The following is a 6,687-nucleotide window of genomic DNA, read 5'->3' as shown; positions in this document are numbered from 1 at the left end:
GATGACCAGAATTGCCTGGAGGAGCTTATTAAAAATACAGATTCCCCGAAGCTATCACAGACATATTGAATCAGAACCCCTAGGTGTGAAGCTGAAAATATACATTTTGATGCTCTTTCTTTCAACAGATATTTTATTGAACACCTGCTTTGTGCAACCACCATTCTATGCTCTGAGGATCAGGTAGTGAATGAAACAGACAAGGGTCCTAGTCTCTCCTGCGGGCAGGGGGTGAGGTAAGGGAGACGGACAAAAACCAAATGGACAACTAAATAAATGAATATCTTTGTGGATTTTGTACCAAAATCATTCTTTCCGGAAGGAAAACAATTAAATACTGTGAAATTGTAATGAGTAATTGAGAATACAGGTGGAGATGGAGAGAATGAACACATATGTAAAGGTTCTTTATTACAGCATTACTTGCAGTAGCAACAGGTTTGTTAAAAGCAACTTTATTGGGATGTAATTTAGGTACAATAAACTACACTCATCCAAAGTATACAATTCCATGAATTTCAACAGACATCATATCCCCTTATTTCCATCTCCCATCCCCAAGCAACTGCCTATTTGCTTTTGCATCCGACTCTTGATTTCGGCTCAGGTCATGATCTCAGGGTCATGAGATCGAGCCCCGCGTCAGGCTCCCCAATGGGCGTGGAGCCTGCTTAAGATTCTCTCCCTCCCCCTCTGGCCTTCCCCCTGCTTGCACATGCCCTCTTGAGTGCTCTCTCTTTCTCAATAAAGAAAATCTTTAAAAAAATATTATCTTGAATTATTTAGAATTCTACACAAATGAAATCATATAGTATATAATAGCAATGGATCTTTAAACAACCTGAATGAACAGTAATTGTGGTATTTTTGTGGTACCTTTATTCAGTGAAATACTATGTAGTCATGGGAATGGGGAGTCAGCTTTTTATGTACTAATTTGGAGTGATTTCCTAAAGCTATTGGTAGGAGGAAAAGTCATAGTGCAGAACAGGGCATAAAGTGTGCTGCCATTTATATAAAGAGAATAAAGAAAAAAATCCGTATGTTTGTTTGTATGTGCATAGATTATCTCTGAAAAAAGCTGGCAATGCGGGTTGCTTCATGGGAAAAGAACTGGGTGTCTGGAAGACAGGAGTAGAAAGGAGACTTTTCACTAGAAACTCTTTGGTTCCTTTTGAATTTTGTACCTATTCAAAGGACAACTAAAATTTAAAATTTTTAAATCATGATAAGTACACTGGGTGTTATACACAAACAATGAATCATGGAACACTACATCAAAAACTAATGATGACTATGGTGACTCACATAACATAATAAAAAAAAGTACAATGATTGAGAAATTGCCCCCAAACTTGGCAGAGGAAAGACTGTAATGTCAAATAAAAGGCCATAAGCTTCAAATATTTTTGATTTTTTCAAAGATTTTACTTATTTATTTGAGAGAGAGAGTGAGTGGGGAGAGGGGCAGAGGGAGAGGGAGAGAATTTCTTAAGCAGACTCCATGCTGAGTGCAGAGCCTGATGTGGGGCTTGATCTCATGACCCTGAGATCACAACCTGAGCCAAAACCAAGAGTAGGCCACTTAACCGACTGAGCCACTCAAGTGCCCCTTCAAATATATTTTTAAAGTTTTTATTTATTTATTTATGAGAGAGAGAGAGAGAGAGAGAGAGCAGGGGGGAGGAGCAGAGGGAGAGAGAGAGAATACTAAGCAGACTCCATGCTGAGCATGGAGCCCAATTTGGGGCCCTGATCTCACAATCCTGAGACTATGACCCAAGCCAAAACCAAGAGTCGGACACTTAAGCAACTGATCCACCCAGGTGCCCCAGCTTCAACTATTCTAATTAAACTCAGTTAAAATTATATTAAAGCCAGAAGCCACATGTTTCAATTATCAGCTAAAGAGAAAACCCTGAGAAAAAACTATAAATAAAGAAGTTGAGGATTGGAATTAAATAAGCTGATCCCAAAATTCATATGGCAAAAAGCAGCCAAAAAATCTGAAAAAACCTAAATGTGAGACAGGAATCCATCAAAATCCTAGAGGAGAACACAGCTAGTAACCTCTTCGACCTCGACCTCAGCAACTTCTTGCAAGACACGTCTCTAAAGGCAAGGGAAACAAAAGCAAAAATGAACTATTGGGACTTCATCAAGATAAAAAGCTTTTGCACAGCAAAGGAAACAGTCGACAAAACCAAAAGACAACCGACAGAATGGGAGAAGATATTTGCAAATGACATATCAGATAAAGGGCTAGTATCCAAAATCTATAAAGAACTTATCAAATTCAACACCCAAAGAACAAATAATCTGATCAAGACATGGGCAGAAGACTTTAAAAAAAAAAAAAAAGACATGGGCAGAAGACATGAACAGACATTTCTCCAAAGAAGACATCCAAATGGCCATCAGACACATGAAAAAATGCTCAACATCACTTGGCACCAAGGAAATGCAAATCAAAACCACAGTGAGATACCACCTCATACCAGTCAGAATGGCTAAAATTTACAAGTCAGGAAATGACAGATGTTGGTGAGGATGTGGAGAAAGGGGAACCCTCTTACACTGTTGGTGGGGATGCAAGCTGGTGCAGCTACTTTGGAAAACAGTATGGAGGTTCCTCAGGAAGTTAAAAATAGAGCTACCCTACAACCCAGAAATTGCACTACTGGGTATTTACCCCAAAGATACAGATGTAGTGAAAAGAAGGGGCACATGCACCCCAATGTTCATAGCAGCAATGTCCGCAAAAGCCAAACTGTGGAAGGAGCCAAGATGCCCTTCAACAGATGAATGGATAAAGAAGATGTGGTCCATATATACAATGGAGTATTACTCAGCCATCAGAAAGCATGAATACCTACCATTTACATCAACATGGATGAAACTGGAGGGGATTATGCTAAGTGAAATAAGTCAAGCAGAGAAAGTCAATTATCATATGGTTTCAATCAAATGTGGAACATAAGGAATAGCACAGAGGATCATAGGGGAAGGGAGGGAAAACTGAATGGGAAGAAATCAGAGAGGGAGACAAACCATGAGAGTCTCTTGACTCTGGGAAACAAACTGAGGTCTGTGGAAAGGGAGGTGGGTGGGGGGATGGGGTAACTGGGTGATAGGCATTAAGGAGGGCAGGTGTGATGAGCACTGGGTGTTATATGCAACTAATGAATCATTGAACACTACACCAAAAACTAATGATACGTTGGCTAATTGAATTTAAATTTAAAAAAATGCTGAAAAAACTGAAAAAAAAAAAAAAAAAGCCAAAAAATAAAAAAGAGCAACAATAAGGGACCAGAACCATAAGATATTTAAACGCAGAGCCTTAAGAGTGAAACCAGCATATCAAGAGACAGACCAATGGAATAGAAGAGAAAATCCAGAAATGGAAATTATTATATAATGAAAGTGGTATCTTGAGCCAGTAGAAAGAAGATGGACTTAGTGGGGTACCAGGTGGGGAGGTGGGACTAGGAATGGCTCACCTCATGGGTTCATTTTTATAGAGAACCTAAAACAATAATCAGATTGACTAAATCAACCTGCTTTTTAAAAATCATAATCAGGCATCATTGACTGTAAACAATGTCAATGATAAAATAATAAAATTCTCTCTCCACTCCAGTGGCTGGGTGGATTGCTCCCACCTGCCCCTTCTTCGGAATGCTGCTGAATGGAATCTTTAATACATTATGTTGGGACAACTAGGTAGTGTCACAGAAAAACAAAGAAAATGACTCAATTAGAAGGTAAAGGCTTTCTACAGCTCTTGTGCACCAGGAAGCATCTCAAAGCAGGATTGGAATTGGCCTAGGGCAAGGAAAAGAGAAGTGTATGTGACTTTGGTCTTGTCTCAGGTTGCAATTGTCTTTCTCTGGAACTGTTACAAAACTTTCCATTGGAATGGTTGAGAGAGGTCCAGTTTTTCAGCTCTTTCTTGGGATGGTTGATGCAATGGGCAATCTCGTTTTGACAGCTCTCTGTGTGTGTGCGTAAGACAGAGATAGAGAAAGTGCTATAGAGAGGTGGGGGCAGAGGGAGAGAGAGAGAATATCTTCAATCAAACCAAGGAATAAATGCTCTCTATTGACACCTTTTGGACCAGTTTGGGTCATGAACCCACTTCTGGAATAATAGCAGTCTCCCACGGAGAAATGATGGATTGCTTGATTAAAGCCTGGGGCTTTGCATCCCTGGGGAGGGCAAAGGGATTAGCACAACTGGCCTAGGCTTCTCAGGACCCACCCTTCAAGTTGGATCACCTTCTGGCAAATTACATGGGCTGAACAGCAAGAGGCAGATACCTAAATACAAGTCAAGAAGCTGGATGAGGGACAGATGATGGGTATGTAACCAACAGCAGCACCATATATGCTTATTCCGAAGTGAGATGCACGAGTAGACATTTAATTGTAACAAACTTTTACAACATTCTTAGAGTCTTATAAGTAAATATAGGGACCTCAGAAGGGAAAAGAGCACCGTGTTTAAGGGCATGAGCTCTGAGGTCAGACTGCCAGAGTTTCAATCCCAGGAACCTTGTGACCACAATCAGGTCAACGTTCTTGAACTTCACTTTCCTATCATGTAAAATGACGACAGCGACAATGATGACGACAGTATGGGATGCTGCAGATTTCATGGGATTGTTGTGAGGAGTAAATGAAACAACGGACGCTAAGGCAGAGTGCATAATAAGGGCTCAAAATCACCCTTAAGTCATTGACCTGCGATTGGAACTGTTGTGATATTGAATTTGATTAATAATCATTTTCATTGTGTGAGGATTTGATAGTATTTCCTGAGATGTTTCCCACTGATCCAGGCGACTAACGGATGTTTTCCCCTGGTAGCATGATGCGTGTCAACGGGAACAACTGAACGTTCCCGTCCCCAGACTCCTGTGGCAAGAACAAGTTGATGTGACGATGCATAGACTGATCCGCCCGGCCCCTCCACCTGAAACTATTAAATCTATGATGGCATTTTCATGATAACGTTGACTTTCTCCTTTCCTCACTTTTCAGGGCAACATCTCTCGGTTGACTCTCTAACTAACCCTCCTCTTACAACCGTGGTGAGGCTCCAGAGTTCCAGCAGAGCTCAAATGTTATGAAATTTTCACTTGTTTCTTTAGCTTAACCTAGTTGGAGAGAGGTCTCCACACACCCACAGATATTTCACTGACCCCTTGCCTGGAACTGAGTGCAATTTCTTACCTCTACTTATGACCAGAGCAGAACGCCGCAGAATGCAGGGACCAATGAAGGGCCTGAAGCCCCTCCCCCTCGTCCACTGCATCGACTCCTCTCATTTTTTCAAACAATGATCGACATTTTCTTGGTTTTACGTTGACTATTAGACAAATGCAGCTCCAAGACAGATCCCTTAGAAGACCTTCCTTCGCCACAGATCGCCACCGTTCATTCAGATAGAACCTTTGTTGTCCAGGCAAATTCTGAAATCATCACCACCTGAAATCTGGCTTCTTCCTTCTGTACTCCTCAGATTACGGTGTAATCGGATTCCTTCTCCCTAATCACAAGAAAGCAACCATCTTTCCTGAGGCTGAATTCCCAGAACACTACTCTCACTCTTCCATCAACTTTGATGCCTATCTCTCTTCTTAACTCTTATATCACCCTTAAAAATAGTACTTCCGGTGCCACTGACCACACCTGTCAGGACAGGACTTGGTAACAGGATGGATGCTGGAGACAGTAAGTCCAATGTGAAGTGGGATGGCAAAGCAGGAAGCTGGGACAGTGCAGGGGAGGAGAAAGAAACATTTAATACTGTGTAAAGATATAGTCTGCAACAGTGAATTTTACTCCAGTGCACGGGCTTGGACATTTATGTGTTTTCAGTTTTGCCCGACAAATTAGTTTCCTTTATGAACACAAAATCCACTCTCCGTTCTTGGCTCACCTCACTTTAAAATGACCCAAGAGTCTGTAATGTAATCCTTGTTGTATTTGTATAGATTTCGTTTTTTAAAAATGTTTTATGTATTTATTTGTCAGAGAGAGCAAGAGAGAGCGAGCACAAGCAGGGGGAGCGGCAGGCAGAGAGAGAAGCAGGCTCCCTGCTGAGCAGGGAGCCCGATGCGGGGCTCGATCCCAGGACCCCGGGATCATGACCTGAGCCGAAGGCAGACGCTTAACTGACTGAGCCACCCAAGCATACCTAGAATTCGTTTTTATGTCTGTTAACAATAAAGGATCTTGTTTTATGTTGAATATTTTCAAAACACTTTAGAAACATTTTGAGTAGCAAAGAATACTTGGTATTTTATATATTATCTACAATTCAACTTATTTGAATGTAATAGAACTGCTTCCAGGGAGATGAGGAGAACCTTAGACATTTTGGGAATTTTCTTTTTGTCCCTTTGCAAATTGAAGTGCCCAAATATGGAGAGATTTTTTTTAAATTTTATTATGTTAGTCACTGTACATTACATCATTAGTTTTTGATGTAGTGTTCCATGATTCGTTGTTTGCGTATAACACCCAGTGCTCCATGCAGTACGTGCCCTCCTCAATACCCATCACCAGGCCAACCCATCCCCCCACCTCCCTCCCCTCTAAAACCCTCAGTTTTTTTCTCAGAGTCCATAGTCTCTTATGATTCGTCCTCCCCTCCAATTCCCCCCCCTTCATTTTTCCC

Source organism: Phoca vitulina, unplaced genomic scaffold, assembly GCF_004348235.1.
Source record: "Phoca vitulina isolate PV1807 unplaced genomic scaffold, GSC_HSeal_1.0 scaffold35, whole genome shotgun sequence".
Taxonomy (NCBI): Eukaryota; Metazoa; Chordata; class Mammalia; order Carnivora; family Phocidae; genus Phoca; species Phoca vitulina.
Note: the sequence above shows the minus strand (reverse complement) of the source record.